We start from the raw sequence: 19,414 nt of genomic DNA, 5'->3' as shown, positions 1-19,414 counted from the left end.
TGGAATTTTCCTGTTTTGGGTCATATGTGGCAGCAGTAGGTTGGAGGAGCCTACATGTGTCCATCCATGTAGCTCCATCGTAGTTTTAAATCTGATTAGATTTTCATTCTAATGCTTATTAAAATGCTATTTTGTCCTGCGTATAAACCCCAGTAGATACTATGCTGTCGTTCTGGCATGACAAAATAAATTGTAAGTAAAGAATCAGATTGAGCAGCCCCCGTCATTCCTTCTTGAAATCCTACAGGTACAATTAGTGGCCTAATGGAAACAAGCCCTGAGGGTTGACTACATGGGTTACATTTTTTGTCACAGTGAGAGAATCTCGATTGGTGTTCCCAGAAGTCTGCTGGTAATGTTTAAAAATGTATATGTATGGCTCACGCAGTCTTTGTTTTCAGCGGTGGGAATTGGCCTTTTGTGAGACCTGGGATGCGAATCAACCCTGCAGGCTCTTTTGTGGGCATCTTAGACTGTTTTCAACTAATTTGAATGGGATATAGGTTTGTTTTCCTGGCACCTTTTGCATTCATTGTGATGGATTTCATTCCCCCACTTTCTCACCCTGTCTTATCCCCAACACTGAATACATGTAATACAAAATTCATGATCTCTGCTACTTGGGGCATTTTGACATTGGAATAAGTTATGCTTTGGGTTGACTTTCAAATTCAACCACATACTGGCATCCTGTTAGTGACATAACATAAATTCACCTTACATTTGTGTAAGTCTTATGTGTGTGGTTGCAGAGGTTGGTTTTCTATTCTACCCTCCACAACAACCAAAGCTCCCCCCAGGATTCACTGTTGCTATGATAGTCTCTCAGAGTGTCCTGTCTGTGGCTGGTGGACAGTGCAGAGGATTGGAGAAGTGTCTGGGTGTGCCATGTATCCAGACATAGCACCATCCATTGTGACTGTAGTGGACCTTGACAGAAGATGTCATTGGTCTGAGTCTGTCTATGGAGCACAGCCAGATTGTCCTATCTTGGAGGCCAGCCAGAAGCAAAGTACCAAGTAAAGCCCATCAGAGATGAGGCAGAAGGAGCCACTGTTCTGTACAGGAGCTTACCAGCCAGTCACAATCCTGAATCCAGACAGTCCAGGTCAGTAGGGTATAACAATAAATCCAGGGCATCAGTCCAAGGGAGTGTCCAGTGGTGTGGTCAACTTAGGATGCAAAGTCGAAAGTTCTTTGGAAACATGAGCCAGGAATCAAGAGACAAGAGTGTTGCTTCCTCCAGAATGGTTGGTTGTCAGCAATGATCTCCCAAGGAAATTGCTGGATTATTTATGGCCTGACAGCCTCCCACTACTGTTGGCTGATTAATGAACATTTCCTCTATAAATGCTCTGAGGTCTTCAAATCCTCTCTCTCTCTGCACTCAGTTGCGATAGGTATTCTCAAGGCTCTGTGTTGTGGCTTCTGGGGAGTTTCACTGTCTCAAGCACTGACATGCGCCCCCCCCCCCCCCCGTCCTTCTGCTTCACTGTCTGAGTCAGAATCTGAATCTAGATCCTAGGAACAAGGCATTTCACAGATGCTTCTCGGATCCAGATTCACAGCAAAAACATGGATCCTGAGGAACTCTTATGCTTCACCAGGCAACATAGCATCTGAACCGAAGCATGTGGATGAACCATGTAGCTGAATCCCCAAGATGAAGAAACAATGACATATATTTGTCATTTGGGTGTGTTTATCTCCAAGCCTTTCTTCAGTAACAGAATTTTTTCAGCTTCGTATTTCCGTTAATAGAACCCTCAAGGTGTTGTGCATTAAAGCTGCAAAATACCATGTAATAACAATAACTACACAGCCAGACTAAGGATGTAAATATCCATTTGTGTCATTCTCACGCACTGGAATGAGTAATGGCATTTTCCCTGTTTCTTGTAAGATACCAAGACATTTTCTACCAGTGCTTCCAAGAGCTCTTCCATTTGTGAAGAAAGGAAATGGCAGGGAACTCACACCTGTCAGCTTGTTGCACAGAGTTTTAAATCTTAGAAACATTGGATGGGTTGTTTTCATCTTTTTGATCAATCAGTCAGTCCTTTCATATTTACAGTGCTTTGTGATGTCTGTGTGTTCCTTCATCAAAGGAAAATACACTGGTTTTGTGTAGAAACATTTGCAGAAATAATGGAAATCTTAGCGGGGTGGAATGGCATCTTCTTTCACTGTTGCACTGGAGGTGAGAAAGGTCAGTGATTTCTCAGCAGCATGATGAGAGGATCTGTTTTATGAGAATCAGGAATGTTGTGAGAAATCTTTACATCATCTGCACAGAATCTTGCCCTTCTCTGTAGAGTCAAGCAAGAGCAAAGTGTTGCAGCATCTCCTAGGTTATGTATTCTTCCTCATTAATAACATTTGCCATCTTGACCATACTCTGGTGGTGCTTGGCCACATTTGTCCTAGTTATCATCTGTAACATGTCCTCATGTTCTCATGATTCACCTGCCTAACTGTTCATGGTGAAGGAATCCAAACAAAGGTGTACATTCATGTCTGAACCTGTCCTTCAAAATTAACTATGCTGGCTAGGTTTGGTGAGAGTTACATTCAGACAACATTCAGGGAAAAGTTGTTCACTCCCACCTTAAATGATAAATTATTAGTCCTGTCAGTGTCTGGTGACAGAACGTTGAGGACCAAGAATAATCTTCTTGCATAGGGAAATGATATTGCATATTCCCATTTCTTTTGTGCCCGAGGATGATCTGGACAGGTGGAGTCCCAGGTACCACTAAAGGCTAGATCTGTGACTCAGGCAAGGTCAACCCAAAATATTTTGCTGTTTGACATGGAACAACAAAAAGCGCACCCACCCAAATCAAAGTGCATGTACTAGAAGCTAGCCAATTGGCGTTGATGCATGAGGCAGAAAACCCCCCAAGACCTCTTTCCCTTCTGTGAGAGTGAAAATACATTAACAACACATTAAATAACAAAGCTTTTGCTGCTCTTGAAGGGCACCCAAAATTGGCACTCTGAGGTTGTCACCTCACTCTGCCTAATGGTAAGGCTGGCTGTAACCTCAGGCCATGATGTTCTCAGTTCAAACTAGGGGTGCCAAGAAAATTTGCAGCCTATTTCTTTTCCGCCCTTAATGAGAAAGCGTGTCCTGATACATCGAGGTCAAAATTCTACATTGAGGTTGTGAATCTCCACATGTAGAGTTAAGCATTAAGTGTGATATTCACCCATTGTGCTGAATATAAATGTTGTGCATGTGGAAGTGAATGCCCAAGCACATGTGTGCATATGTATCCATGTAGAATGGCATTTCACTTCTGCATCTTTGAAATGATTGCAGTCAGGGGACAAACATTGCCAACTGCTTCTGTAGGGATATTTATAGGGATAGAGGTAAGACATCAACAAGATTCCAGGCAGAGACAAGTACCCTCATTCCTCCATATCTGCAGCTTTGACTTTGACGGATTTGATTATTCACGGATTTTATTAATATGTTCTCTCTAGGAATCTCTAGGTTGTCCAGCATGACTCTGTGGTCAACTTTAACCAAATGTGGCACTGAAAAACCTAGAGATTCCTAGAGAGAACATTCCACTCGGCAATTTTATGGTCAATTTCTGGCAGATGTTGACCACAGAGTTGTACTGGAAGACCTAGAGATTCCTAGAGAGGTGTTCGCTCAGGTAAAAACATAGTGTTTTTGTTATTTGTGGTTTTTCCATATTCATGGGGGTCTTGTTCTCCTAACCCCGGCAGATGTGGAGGGACGAGTGTATTATCATCTGCTTCTGTAGGGGTATTTATAGGCATAGAGGTAAGACACCAACAGGATTCCAGGCTGAGACACCATGTCAAAAAATTAGCAGGTGCCGCAAGGTGTTTCACCTCCTGAATAAGAATGAATTGGCGGTAGCTTTCTTTCCCCCCATCAGTGTGTGAAAGGAGCTTCCATGCAAGACTAGTATCTTTCAAACAAAATGAACTTCAGCAGGGATAAATGTATGGCATTGCATTTAGGCAGGGACAATGAAATGCACAAATATAGGTTGGGCTGCACCAGCCTTCGCAGCAATATATTTGGAAAGGATCTAGGGGTGTTAGTAGATCACAGGCTAGACATTAGTCAAAAGTGTGATGTGTTGCACACTCATATACACACAAGCAAATGCAATTCTAGGTTGTATAATTGGAAGTGATATGTCCACATCAATGGGAATAATAATACCACTCTATTCTTATTTGAGCCGAATTCACCAGGAATACTTTGTCCAGTTCAAGGATATTGAGAATCTGGGATGTGTCCAGAAGAAGCTGACCATGAAATTCTAAGTTCTGAAAACCAAGTATCACAAGAAATGATTTATGGAGTTGGATATGCTTACCTTGGATAAGATAAGACTGAGATGAGCATACATAAATGCCTGAAGGGATGAAGGGATCAAATTTGTAGATGACTCCAGATTAGGAAACGTGACCAAAATGGTGAAAGGTCTGGAAACCATGTCCTTTGAGGAGCAGCTTAGGGAACTGGGCATGTTTAACCTGGGGAAGAGATGATTAAGAGGCGATCGCCATGATGTCCATGTTTAAGTATTTGAAGGGATGTCATATTGAGGATGGAGGATGCTTGCCTATAAAGAAAAAAGCCCATGCAACAATGCATGGAATATGTGTAAAAAACCATGTGGGCATTTCCCACAAAGAAAACTAGCTTTGCAAGGGCTCCTTCGAAAATGTGCCAAAAACTTCTTACCATCTTGTCCAGTGCAGAGGGTAGGGGGTGGGGGGTGGGGAGAGATTAATGATATTATTCTGTTGTGTGAATAAAAGAAGTGAGGATTTGCATCCCTCCTCTAAACTTGGGCGTCACTAGTATTGCATCCCACTCACCACCTCTTTGCACTTTTACATTGTGAATAATCCTGGAAACGTGATGCGGCGCCCTTGGGCACTTTTTTTTTATGGCACAATTATGCCATTTCAGCTTTGTTTGCAGTGCAGCATAATAGGATTTCTGTTTCCCTGGACTTCCCGCTTTCTCATCGGATGATCGTTTATGACCCTGTATTATGTCATCCATCTCCCAACTTCTGTTGTGAGGAGGGGGGGAAATGCCATAATCATTACAGCAGCGCAATGGGCTGGTGGCCCATTCAGGGGAAATTTATGTGGCCTTTTGCATTGTAGCGTAAGCCGGCTTGAACTATGAGCTCAGCATTTCTGGAGTGCCGTATTAACAGGCCTCCCAATGGCTGAGTGAAAAGGCGACCCACACCTCCTCTTTTCATCAACATCAGCTCTCCTGTGGACAGCTTTGCGTCATGGACAAGTCATGACTGAATACTCATAATTTCTACAATGATGTGAGCATAGGCTTTCTTAAAACCTATGAACTCTGCATTGAGGGGAAAAATCTTCTCTAGACCCCCGAGACCACCTTTTGGAGAGGGGGGGTAAGCATTACAACAGTATGACACAACCCAGTCAAAACTTAAATATTTCTCCTTGTTTTACTCATCTAAGTGGAACATTTCCACTTCAGACAACATACTCTCCGACTGTCCCAGTTTGGCAGGAACAGTGCTCTGTGGTCCCATTTTTTCAGCTGTTTTTAAAATGTCCCAGCTTCTCTCTATTCCTTCTGCTTTCCACCTTCGTCCTCAGCTTACTTCATTTGCTGCAAACTGAGTTCAAAGTGCAAAAGTAGTTTATACTCCATTAACTCAGCAACGCAGAGGACAGGAGGGTGAGGAATTTTGCTTTCCCCAGAAGGCTCTGGCAAAAGCAAACAGCTCCAGCTTCTCCTAGTTTGTATGCTTTTCTTCCTTTTTTCCTGCCATCTACCCTGATGTTGCCTGGCCACATGCGAAACCAGCTATCATCTGTGAAAAGTCGGAGAGTATGCAGACACACTTGCCAAAGTTCTTTCATATAAGGGGATCAATTCAGTTGTTAGCCCCAACTACAGTAGACCTATGGTATGAACTGTTGATAGCCAGCATTACCTAGTAGTTATACTGTTGGACCAGGACTCTAGGAGACCAGGGTTCAAATCCCCACTCACCCATGGAAACCCACTGAGCAAGCCTGGAGAAGTCATACTCTCCCAGCCAAAGAGGAAAATTGCCTTGGAATAAATTAGTAGTTCTCAAAGTTGAGTCTTCCACATGTTTTGGACTTCATTTCTCAGAAGCCCTAGCCACCTTGGCCAATAATCAGGAATTTTGGGAGATGGAGTCCAACATTTGGGGACATCTGGAGTACCAACGTTTGGGGACCACTGGGCTAAATCTTGCCAAGAAAACCTAGGATGCAACGCAGGAATCTAGCCACAATGCTGACATTATGGGAGGCTTTCTCCAGGAAAATACTAAATAATCCCCAACTCCTTTAGGATGAGAGGGATCTGCATTGAAGATCCAAGCTGCTCAAGAGCTACAGTGTCTCAGAAACCTGTCTCTCTGAAGTGTCGCCTCTCTATTTCTCACTGGCTCTGTTCCTCTGCCTTTAATGGGAGTCGGACATAAATCAAACAAGATTTCTCCATCACTCTCCCTCCTTGCGAGGACAAACATCAGCAGGCTCCTTAATATTGGTGGCCTCTTGGACTTTTTCCAGAAGTGTCCTCTGAAAGTGATGGATTCTTCTGCTCCCAGGTAATGCTTCTGAGCTCTTGGCGCAACTTCTAAGCCCAGAGATGGCCATTTTCCATGGAACACACAGTTTCCCTATGCAGACGTGTGTTGGAAGCCTGGGGGACATAGGCAGAGTGAGTCAGTTATTTTTTTCCCCTCCTCTTCTTGCTTCTGGAGAGCATGCCCACTAAAAAAACCTATCAGCTGTGATTATAGACAACAGAAGGAGGGCTGGGAAGGACCTTCAGAAAGTGGTTAGATGGGTACCCTTCTTGCTTGAGCCATGAAAGCCCATTGCATGACCTTGGTCAAGACTACTCTCTCAGCCTTAGATGAAGACAAGGACAAACTTCCACTGAATAAATCTTGAACACACACACACATACCCATACAATTGATCCTCCACATTAGCAGCTTTGACTTTTGCAGATTTGATTGTTCACGGTTTTGATTAATATGTGCTCTCTAGGAATCTCTAGGTCCTCCAATGCAACTCTGCCAGAAATTGACCACTGAGTTGTGCCGGAGAACCTAAACGTTCCTAGAGAAGACAATTCTCTGGGCATTTGTAGGTCCTCCAGCATGATTCTAGAATCAAATTGTGGAAGATGTTGACCATGGAGTTGCACTGGAGAACCTGGGGTTGCCTAGAGAGGTAAAAAGAATAGTATATATTTTTATTAGTGGTTTTTCCATATTGATGGAGAGTCCTTCACCCCTAACCTCAGCAAATGTGAAGGGACTCCCGTATATAGACACCCAAAGCAGAATAGAGTCACCATCATTTGGAGTCTACTTGAAGACACATGGCAACAACCATTATAATTCCACCAGGAATCTGACCATTATCGTACGAAACTGTAGTTGGCAGAATATTTGGAATATGGACAATGTCCTCGTTTCAGAGCATTATGCGCTGACTTATAGGCACCTGACAAGAACAACAACAATGAAGAAGATCGAGACCTTTTTTGTTTTGGGGGAGAAATCCTGATATTGCTGTAGTGTCTTTGGAGAACGGTTTGGTTTTCATTTCAGAGCAGGGACATTATGGGAAGCTCTCTCTTTTTTCCCCCCACTGTCTCTCACTCTTTCAGTTTCACATTGTTCTACCTTTTTGCTGCTTTTGAGAAAGAGAGGAGGAGAGAAAGGAGGGGAGAAAATCCACATAGGAAATTACATTTTCACTCACTTTGATGAATGTTCCCGACCATGTTCTTGGCAGGATGTTTTGTTCTTCCTAGCTAAGCGGTAGCTAGGGAAGGTCAATGAGATGACAAACTTTTCCGACTCCCCTAAAACTGGAAGAATTTGAGGTTTTGTGGGTTTGTTTTTCTTTTTATCATTTTCTTGGACAATGGAGGGACCTTCAGTATAGTGTAGATCAATACTGGCACCCAGTGTTTAGATGAAATCATTTCAGATCTGAACCACTTCTTCTCCTTCTCTCTCTTTCTCTTATGGTCTCTTTCCCCCCCTTCTCCCTCCTGCTGGCAAGTCAGGATGGGAAACATTCAGTTCATGTTCAATAGCTGGAAATCTTGGAAGACAAAATGGGTTGTCTTGTACAGTTTGTGGTTTGGTTCCTGTGATGCCAGCCGCCTGCATTCATCTGTGGATGCTTCTGTCGAGGCAGAACATCTGAAGAGCTTTGAGGAAAGGTAAATGAACATCGACAAAACACAGTGGGTTCCTCAAATGAAACCAGAGTTGCTCATTCCTTGCTGTTGCACTTTCAATCAAACTTAAAAGTGGAATACATATTGGGCAAAGTCGCCTGAGCAATTTGAGGGAAATGGGAGGGTTTGACTAGGAAGATTTCTCAGTGAAGTTTTATGAATCTGAAATTTTAAATGAATATTTCATTTAGAGTTGTTGTTGGTTTTTTCTGGAAAAGCACATCATTTCTCCATGTAGATATCTGGGCAATGATGGGTATTCCAGACCATGAAAACATAACATCCAAAGCATCATTTTCCAGTCATCTGAAAAGGTCCGTTTTCATTCAGATTTGATATCAATATATTGATGCTGCTTTCTCAGAGTCCAGGGAATGACTTTTTAAAAGTAATTTCTTCAGTATTTAAAGACTAATCTGTTGCTGTTACTCACTGGAGTTATGAAAACAAGATGCTCATTACAATAGGGGCCGAGCCGCTTTGTTACTTTGCAACTAATCTCAGCTCCATTTCAAATGAAAGGAATGCCTTAGCATTGATCAGAGAGTGAAAGGAATCTTGTCAAAATGCCTTTAAAAAGTAACTTTTCAATGTAACTAAAAGGGTTACATATTGCGCCGATGAAGTCATTTTGCTCATTGTTGTTATTTGCTCTCAAGATGAACGGTAGCCTGATGAAGTAGAGACCTCCAGGATCTTACTCATTGGGTTATTTTCAATTGCTTCAACATGTGGCTCTGCTACATCACATATAAAAAGGTGAACTAGTTACAGGTTAGAGAAGGAGGTTCCACCGAAACATCTGGAGTATGCAACCAGGTAAGAAGCAAGTCCTGCTGGAAGAGACTTGAAGGCACACAACAACAACAACAACAACAACAGAGAGGAAGCCCATCAAAACACACACACATAGTGTGGAAATTCCCTCCAAGCAAGCATGCATAGGATACCTCTGCATTGTATTTCTCATAAGAGAATATTGTTAACTTTGAACTTCTTTTGCTACGCTAGCAGATTCCAGAAGCAGGATCCGGAAAAGTGAAGTTGCTCTGAATTGCCGCTCCCCGCCAAATCTGTATCTCCAAGATGAACGATGAAACAGCCAAGTCCATTACTATCCAGAGAAACTGAGAGCAGTATCTTTGGGGCTGTTTTATTTTTTAGTGAACAAAGAAATAGAGCCGAGCGAGAAAATGGTTTCCATTTAGCTTTATCTTTCTTGGCCATGGTGGGAATGAATCATGACATAAAAGGGGGGGATAAAATGAAATGAAAAAAAGATAGCATTTATTTTCTCTTCTCTGGGCACTTATTCTGAAGGTTAAAAAACTTTGCTTTTGAATGGAAATGCATTGCACACACACACAAAAAAAAACCCTGGATAAAAGGCCTCCAAACAACCATAGCCTCCTTTAGCCAAGAGTTATGGCCAGCGATTGAAAGAAACGGATTTATTTGCTGACAAAAGCTAGTAAGGCTTAAGTGTTTTTTGAAGTGGTTGCCGTTTGAGGGATGTCCAGCATATAATGGTAACATGTGGGGTTTTTGCATAATTAAATCCCCAAATTCAATCCCAGACAAACACACACAGACACACTCACATATACATATATACATTAATAAAAATCAGAGCATAGAAAAATTGCTTAATTTGGCCAATGGCTACCTGGGTGTCCTATCTAGGTTGGCTACTGCCTGCGCTATCTGAGAGATTCTGGCAGTTATGGTCCTCAATTTTCCGCTACATTGAATTGCAGGACTTTGCATTTCTGTCCTGCACTAAAACACACACACACATTTTTCGCACATTTTTTAAAATCCTAATTGACTCATTCATTTGTCCAGTCTAGCTGATTCACATCACTGTTCTCCTTGGATTAAAACACTTTGCTGCATTTTCCCTCTGATTTTGCACATTTTATCCATTAGCATTTTAACATGTGCACATTGGTATGCACATTCTGTTTCTCCAAAATGCCCTGTAAACCTTGCAAATAATTTTTGGTCAGGTGCGTATTTTCTTCAACAAGTCTTGCAAAGCGGGCAAATGCTATTACTATCAAACCCATTGAGTCCAACAATGGGTCTGTCCAGACGAGTGCTTTATGCTGGCCTTGGCCTGAAGTAAGGTTGTGCAGGGACTGAGTGTTTACATGCTCAGCAACCCTACCGCACACCCTGGCCACCATTATGATGTGTGCCCATCCATACGGGGTGCACCATGATGATGTCCACGTGCCACAGCTCCCAAACAGCACCACGCACCCTGCACAGATGTTGTCATGGCATGTAAGCACGGCCTAAAAGGAACCTGCTGGGGAGTGGGTTCTTTTTAGGCCTCCTGGAGGCTGCAGCGTTTAGTTGCCACAGTCTCCATCTGAGGCAGAAAGGGGAGGCATCTCACTGCCCCTTTCTGCCAATCTGTCCAGCCCCAATATTTCTTTCCATCCCTAATGCATCTGAGGAAGTAGCCTCAAGCCGATGAAAGCTCATGCTGCCAACTTGTATCTTTCAGTTGGTCTCAATGGTACTGCAAGAACCCTTTCAATGTTGATTTTCCAGACTAACACAGCTATGTCTTTGAATTCTTTCCATCCCTGTTTTTGGTGCACAGGCCCTGTGCATGTTCTGCATGAAGCATAAATCACTGCTGAATGTCAGCAACGTTGCAATGGAACCAAAGCTCACAGGCTGTCTCAGGATTTTGGAGAGATAGAGATGATGGCATCTTCTGCCACTCTTGATAGGGACCTTCTGAGCTGAGCTGAAATCCTCACAAGCAGAGATATTTTTTTCCTCAGTACTGAAATATATCAGTGTGCTGTCCCTGTGATTATGCAAATGATTTTCTGGTGGCATGTTCTTCAATGGGCAATGAAGCTAATGGGTTTTCATTGCTCATTGAAGAACAAGCCGCCCTGAATGAAGATCCATTAGCATTGAAGATCCATTAGCTTCATTGTTCATTGGTGGGGGGGGGGGGGGGGGAATGTGTGTGTGTGTGTGTGTGTGTGTGTGTGTGTATATATATATATATATATATATATATATATATTCTAGATCTCGTTTGTTAATTGATAATGAATCAAGACAGCACAATGCATTTTTGGACTGTCTTTAAAGGCATGGCTATGGAAACTATCACTTATACTTCAGAATTTTCCATGACACTTTTGCTTGTAAAACGTCTTGCTTAGGCTGTGCATTACAGGATAGATGCCCTACTTGTACTTCGGAATAGATGTCCTCACTTTGATGGTGGTTTGTGGACCAATGGACTGATGCACCAAGTCCATTTCCTTATGCCATACTTTAATTTCTATGCAGATGGAGACTAGAGTCCTCTTGATGACTTAAGCTGCCATAACTGGGGCTTACAATACTGTGAAGACTTTGTTGGACATAACACAAGGACGTACCTTGTACTTCCTTGCACAGTGTTTTCCATAGCTCTCCAATGGTTGTAGGATGGTGATAGATGCAGTTCTGCCTCCAACCCAAACATTCAGGGATACAAAACCCTGGACAACTCCCTTATAAAATTGCCTGAGTGGCCGCTATTGCCCTCTGATCTGCTTAGTCTAACTTTGCACTGAACCCAAGTCAAAAATAAGATTGTCAACCAGACCCATAGTTTGCATTGCCTATTTAATTATGAATGTGTAGCTAAGTAATGAGAGCTGGCATGGTGTAGTGGTTTAGCACTGAACTACGCCTCTGGAGAACAAGGCTTGCTTGGCCCTGAGAACCCATTGGGAGACCTTAGGCAAGAGTCACTCTCTCAGAGGAATGCAAAGGCAAACCCCCTCTGAACAAATCTTGCCAAGAAAACCACACGATAGCTTTGCCTCAGACTCTCCATAAGTCGGAAATGACTTGAAGGCACCCAACAACAATAACAGCATAACATCTTCTGCCTAGCTCCTTCAAACCTATTTTACTAGAGAGCAGACACACTGAAAGAGAGAGGGATGTGTCCAGTTGTCTATCAGGGTCCAGAAGGATGCTGTTTCAACTTCTTCCCACCAACAAGTGAGGCTGTGACAATGCAAAACAGTCACAATTCCTTGTTGTGGCCTCACTTGCTGGTGGGAGAGAGGCAGAAACATCATTGTCTTGCATCTTAATCACCAGCTGAACTGACCTCCATCTCTTGGTGCAGCTGCTGCCTGATAAAGTGGTGGCATTTACAATCATGGCAATAGTGCCATGATCTTGACTATGTACTATTAATGAATATGGAGCAGTTATAGATTCATAAATCTAGGTTATAAATCTATAATTACAGTACAGAATGCCAGACTATCTCTGTTTTTCTCTCCGTTGTGTGTGTGTTCGGGTGCGCCTTCAAATTGGCTGTTGACTTATGGTAACACCATGATTCACAAGGTTTTCATAGGTAAGGGATACTCGGAGGTGGTTTGCCATTGCCTTCCTTTGAAATACAGTCTGCAGCATCTGGTATTCTTTGGTGGTCTTCCATCAAGTACTAACAAGGATTATAGTTGTGTTGATTCACATTTTGTCATGAATACTGGACTACGATTTTAGATGAGGGAGTTGAAGAAGAGCTTCAGTAGCAAGTCACCTTCCCTTTCCTTCTACAGCAGCCGTTAATCTTTTTCTGTTGTTGATTATTTCCATTCTAAATCCAACCTTAAGCCTATATGATATTTCAGTAATTGTATACTGCAGTGGGTATTTTTATTTTCTTAAACTAATTGGATTGTTGCATTTAGTTTTATCTGTTATGAGCCACGGAGCGTGGGAAGATACATCAATAGAGGAATTTGAGGGAGGCTTTTCAGAAAATGTGAATTGACTGGCCACTGAAGAGGTTGTATGGAAACTTCATTTTCTAACCGCTAAAGATGCTTCTGTCATTGATAAGACTTCAAGGTTAGAGCTACACTGAAGTTAAAATATAGTTGTCATGGGCAGCAAATAATTCGGTTAATACAGTGTTTCTTCCAGGCATGGTAATAGGGCAACAGGCAAGGCTGAGGTACTGATATATATATTAAATGCTGCTCCTTACAGGACTACAGATTGATCTGGGGAGCTGGGGAAAGACATGTAATTGGGATAGCTAATAAGGTTTTCTTGCACGGAAAATTACTTGTTGGAATGGTGCTGTGAGAGCAAGATGTCTCTGAATGAGAAAGCGGACACCGTAGAAGGAAGCACTTGTTAAGGCTGGTCAGGCTTAGTTGCTTTCCAAGTTGGCAGCCCTGAGACATTTCGCAGCCTAAGGACAACAAGATGGAAACTGGTTCAAAGAACTGTAACCAAATTGCTAATGGGTGCTGATTACAAGGAACATGCAACTCCCTTGTTGCAACAGCTTCATAGAATAGAATAGAATAGAATAGAATAGAATAGAATAGAATAGAATCATAGAGTTGGAAGAGACCGCAAAGGCCATCCAGTCCAACCCCCTGCCATGCAGGAAATCCAAATCAAAGTATCCCTGACAGATGGCCATCCAGCTTCTGTTTAAAGACCTCTAAGGAAAAAGACTCCACTACACTCCGAGGGAATGTGTCCCACTGTCGGACAGCCCTTACTGTCAGGAAGTTCTTCCTAATGTTGAGGTGGAATCTCTTTTCCTGTAGCTTGCATCCATTGCTCCGGGTCCTAGTCTCTGGAGCAGCAGAAAACAAGCTTGCTCCCTCCTCAACATGACATCCCTTCAAATATTTAAACAGGGCTATCATATCACCTCTTAACCTTCTTTTCTCCAGGCTAAACATCCCCAGCTCCCTAAGTCGTTCCTCATAGGACATGGTTTCCAGACCCTTCACCATTTTAGTCGCTCTCCTTTGGACATGCTCCGCTTTCTCCACATCCTTTTTAAATTGTGGTGCCCAGAATTGGACACAATGGATGCACATCTGTTTCTGGGCCCAATTCAAAGTGATGGTGATGACTGATAAGGCCCTATACAGCTCAGGCCCAGTCTATCTGAAGAAATGTATCTTCCCATTTGAGCCAAGCTTTGAGATCCCCAGACCTTACAGACATGGTTGGTGGGAATGCAGGAGAAGGCCTTGGTGGTTGCTCTCACACTTTGGGGCTCCGGGATGACTCCTTCTTTGTTGCCTTTCTGGTTAAGCCTTGGATTAGCTGTGCAGGTTAAGCCTTTAGAGCTGAAACTGAAACCCAGTATGGATCCACTGCCCTGCTCACTAAGAGCCACTAGCTGCCATTTCAGAAAAGTTACCTAGAATGCACAATCAAGTTGTTCAACAAAAGCAAACAGGCTGGTGTTGCCACTTCTTCAACTGTAACTCCAAAAATGGCAGCTAGGGAAGCATTTGTCGCAAGAAAGAGCAGAGTACATTAACTAGAATAATAGAATCAAAGAGTTGGAATCATACAGTTGGCTTTTCCTGTAGTTTGAATCCATTGCTCCAGGTCCTATTCTCTGGAGCAGCAGAAAACAAACTTGCTCCATCTTCAATCGGACATCCCTTCACATATTTAAGCATGGCTACCATATCACCTCTTAACCATTTCTTCACCAGGCTAAACACACCCAGCTCCCTAAGTCACTCCTAGTCAGAGGGCTTTATGGTTTCCAAAGCTTTCACCATTTTGGTTGCCCTCCTCTGGACATGCTGCAGCTTGCTGACATCCTTTTTGAATTGTGGGCAAAATAGGGAAGAAGCAACAGGCCCTGGCAATAGGAGAGAGGGGAAAGTACCATAATAATGAGGGATCTTGAAGGATTGATCAGGATGCATGCATTCTGCTGATCACATGAGGGAAGTTGGCAGGATATCGGTATTAATGGTATGCACCATTCACAGATTATAAAGGCTCAATGTGGAATCCAGTCACCTCTGCCTTCCCCAGCTGCATCTCCAAACGCAGAAATGATTATTGAAGTGCAAGGAGGTGTTTATGGAGCCATTGCTGAGCAAACAGTTGTACACATGCCCTGTTGCGCCCTGTTTTTTAATATGTTTAGCAAATCTTCACGCGTTTAACAGATCTCATAACAATGCCCAGAGTTTTTCTTCTTTTCTCCTTTTTCTTTCGTACATCTGTTAATTTGACACCTCTGTCAGAGAAATTTATATTTGTGAGCTGAAAAGAACAGAGGTTTTATTTGCAAGTTGACACGCACTGCTAAAACTATCACTGACTTTTGCTTGTCTTAATTTAAACATGATAATGAGGGGGAGAGGAAATCATTGGGGGGACTCAGGAAGAAGGATTTTATGGCGATTTAGGGAGGAGAAAAACAGTTCCAAAGGCTATACAAAAAGTGAAAAATGGCTCGGATGGAAGAGCGATATGATTATTACGCTGCATAGCATCTGATATAATAAATAATAGAGATGTATTAATCTTTTGTAGCTGTTGGAACAGGGAGAAGAGATGGGTCTAATGATCAGGCAAATGTAAGCAATGCTATTAGTTCGGAGGAGGCTTGTGGTTGAATTTTTATGTATTTAGATTTATACGCTGCTGCGTCCCAGGAGGCCGGGGTGTGATTTACGCTGTATTATAAAACATGAAAGTGTACCATTCCTTGGCCCAAAGGCTCTCTGTCAATGAACGTGTACAATTGGGAGCGAAGATGAGGAAGGGATGAGAGAAACGCAAGCATCACTTGTCTTCTTGTTCCCCTGGAGCACAATCCCAAACAGGCAAATTCCTTTGCATATGTGCCAAACAACCCACTGTCCAGGGTGGGTCCCTCAGCCGCATGGTATTCTTAATCAATACAAATGTCTTATACAACTGTATGACATGTCATTATCCATGGTTTTGACATCTCTTAATTTTTTAGTCTATCATACCACCTTATTATCTAGTATCAGTATATCATTATCCCCTATCAACTTCTATATTGCAAATCATTATGTTTTTAACCACCAGACACAGACAGTGGTGGTTGAAGAACTTCATATCTCCTCTGCCAAAGTATCTGGGTTGGTTTTGAATAGTGTACAGCTTGACTTGGGTGGGGATAGGGTACTATTTGCTACTACTTTACAGGCATCAAAATATATTTGGCCTGTGGGTTGTCTTTGGTCTTGTAACTGGCTGGTAGTGTGACATTTTAGGATTGGCAGGGGATGCTACACCAGTGGGGACATTTTGGCCTTTCCGCCTTCCTTGGTTGGTAGATTTGGACCTCTTGCTTGGGCTTCCTACCAACCCCTCATTTGTGCATAAGTGCCAGTTTATGCACCAGATAAAGCTATTCACCATCTCCATTTCTTTTTGAGCAAAAAGGACCACTTGTCAACCTTGCACAGAGTAAAGCATGAACTGCAAAGAGTCTTCAAACATAGCACAGTTCTGGAAGACTTACTTACAGCAGGAAGAAAACATAGGGCCCATACAGACAGGCCAAAATAAAGCTGCTTTGGATCACTTTGGAGATATGCTATTTAAATGACACATACCTCTTTAGAGGCCAGAAGTGGCACCAAAGCTGTGCTCTGGTCCTTAGGACCGGAGCACGGCTTTGGCATGGCTTCTGACCTCTTAGGACGCATGCATCATTTAAACAGCATACCTCCAAAGTGATCCGAAGCAGCTTTATTTTGGCCTGTCTGTATGGGCCCATAGTTAAATTTACTCATTGCTTCCTTTGAGATTGAAATTAGCAGAGAATTTCACCTCTACCTTCATCTTTTCTTCCCAACACCAGCCCTAGTTGGCTGTGATGGGTGTGTGTGTTGTGTGCCTTCAAGTTGTTTCCAACTTATGGTGACCCTACGGCAAACTTACCATGGGGTTTTCTTGACCAGATTAGTTCAGAGGAGGTTTGCCATTGCCTTCCCCTAATGCTGAGAAAGTGTGACTTGCCAAAGGTCACCTAGTGAGTTTCATGGCCAAGCTGGGAACCAAACCCTGGTCTCCAGAGTCATAGTCCAACACTCAAACCATACGCCACCCTGACTTTTAGTTAGCAGTGATAGCCCAATGGATATTGGAAATCAAACTTGTTTATTCTATAAGTGCCTCTTTGTCGTTTTACCTCTTAAAAGATAACCAAGTAATGTTCAGTTTAGCCCCCATTGTCACAGGTTTACACCAAGCCAGGCGTTGCAATGTTGTCGTGTGCACCCAAGCCCACAGTCTGCGCCTGCTGTCTCTGAATGGATGTCACGTTTGCTAACAGGGGCAAATGAGGCGGAATCTGTAAAGGAGAGTCTGGTTTTTGCAAATATGATGTGTAAGAAGCTGATGGCCCCAACCTGCGTCTTAACAGCTCATTAAATAAAGAGCAGCGAGTGTTAGATGGCGACTTTAGGAAAACCGATAGATTCTTTTGCTTGGAGTGAAGTTCCAGTCATTAATTTCAAAGGGAGGAGGCTCAACAGCTGGGAGTGGGTTCAAATTTTGTCACGGCTGTGTGTGTTTTTTTCCCTCCCTGAATGATATTGGCGATATAATTAAATTGGGTTTGGAAGTGTCAGTGCAGAAAATAAAGTGTTTGGTTGGCATTAATCTTCCGCCAGCTTCTGATCATGCTTGGTGCCCCTCCTTATGGAAGAACTGGAGTGGATCTATACTGTAACAATAATGCAGGTTGAGACCACTTTAAGTGTTGTAGCGCCATCCTGTGGAAGAGTGGGATTTGCAGTTTTACAAGGGCTTTAGCCTCCTCTTCCAAAGAGGGCTGGTGCTTCCCAAAATGACAAATCCCAGGATTCAGCAGGATGGAGCCATGACAGTTAAAGTGGTGTCAAACTGTATTATTTCAACAGCGTAGATGGATCCTTAGTGAAGAATCCCATCCTTAATGGTGGTGTATATTTTTAGCCATAGGATATTCAAGAGATGTAAATGGGGAACCTATGGAAGATTTGCATGCTGCTGATGGATCATTACCTGATCCCCTTCCTAGTATCCATTGATCATGCTTAGGATACCTCTGCTATTTTGATAATCCATGGTGTATATATGAAATTTAAAAGAAATCCTAACAAAATGTGAATGCGAAGAAAACCTGTTGGAAAATTCAGTTTAAGTTCGTTGATCTTAAAATTCAGACACTGACCTCAATCTGATTGCTGCTCCCAAACTACACCTATTGAGTCGGTGGCTGCTGAATATTAAAACAGCTGTTACACAAATCTCTTTGATTCAGTGGGTTTCGGAGGTAGCAATTGGACTCAGGCCACTGTGTTTTATGTTGCTAAAGTGGAACATGAAACTTTGTAAAATGATCCAAGTGATATAAACTGTAACGGTATACCTTTTAAGAACATATGAACTGATAACAGTTAACAACATGGACATAAGCATCAGGAGGAAGAGAGAGTAAATCAGCCAACCCCAGTCACTTTTCTCAAAAGGCTTTTAGACGTTGCTGAAGCTAAATGTATTTATCGGGGGATCATTTGTGGCCACTGAAATGAACATATTGTTCCTTAGGGAGGAAAGGTTGATATATGCAAACCATGGTTTGCTGGTTTGAATGCCGTTGCAAACCACAGTTTCCCGTGTCCACAAAGTAATTAAGCAAAACACACGCACGCATATATATATATATATATATATTAATATCTATCTCTATCTATCTATCTATCTATCTATCTATCTTGAGTTTCCTGCAATGAAACAATTCCAGGACAGCGAAAGAAGGCCTTTTTTGCTGTGTACATTTACAGTGCTATATAAATAATAATAATAATAATAATAATAATAATAATAATAATAATTTGCATAGTGCATAATTGACATCAGATTCTTCTGGTCCTCTAAGGCTGCATCCATGCTGTAGAAATAATGAGTATGACCCCGCTTTAACTGTCGTGGCTCGATGCTCTGGAATTCGGGGATCTGTAGTTTTGTGAGCTTTCTTTGTCAGAGAGCTCTGGTGCCACAACAAACTACAAATAGGAATGTCTGGGAGCAGCCACTGAGAAGGCCCTGTCTCTCTTGTTCCACCAAATGTGCCAAGAAGGTGATGGGGGCAGAGAGAAGGTCTTAGTGCTTCTCTTTTCTGAAGATCTTAGAGCTCTAAAAGACTCATAAAAGGGAGATAGGGTCCTTCAAATATTCTGGACCCAAGCTGTATACTGACTGCTTTGTGATTCAGTGCTCTAGACTAATAAAAAGTTTTATTTTGTTTTACCCTGC

At 42.5% G+C, this 19,414-nt stretch overlaps 1 protein-coding gene across 1 annotated transcript in view; it reads left to right on the top strand.

The window, feature by feature from the left end:
• The window catches only part of LOC149305054 (CUB and sushi domain-containing protein 2-like), a 460,431-nt gene that overhangs the window by 125,519 nt on the left and 315,498 nt on the right, over nucleotides 1-19,414 (top strand). The gene's annotated exons all lie outside the window — the stretch shown is intronic.

The sequence above is a fragment of the Sceloporus occidentalis genome, unplaced genomic scaffold (assembly GCF_023333645.1).
Source record: "Sceloporus occidentalis isolate IW3139 unplaced genomic scaffold, rSceOcc1.0.p SCAF_13, whole genome shotgun sequence".
In the NCBI taxonomy this organism is placed as follows: Eukaryota; Metazoa; Chordata; class Lepidosauria; order Squamata; family Phrynosomatidae; genus Sceloporus; species Sceloporus occidentalis.
The sequence above is the reverse complement of the archived record's forward strand: the minus strand, read 5'-3'. Positions and strand labels throughout refer to the sequence as shown.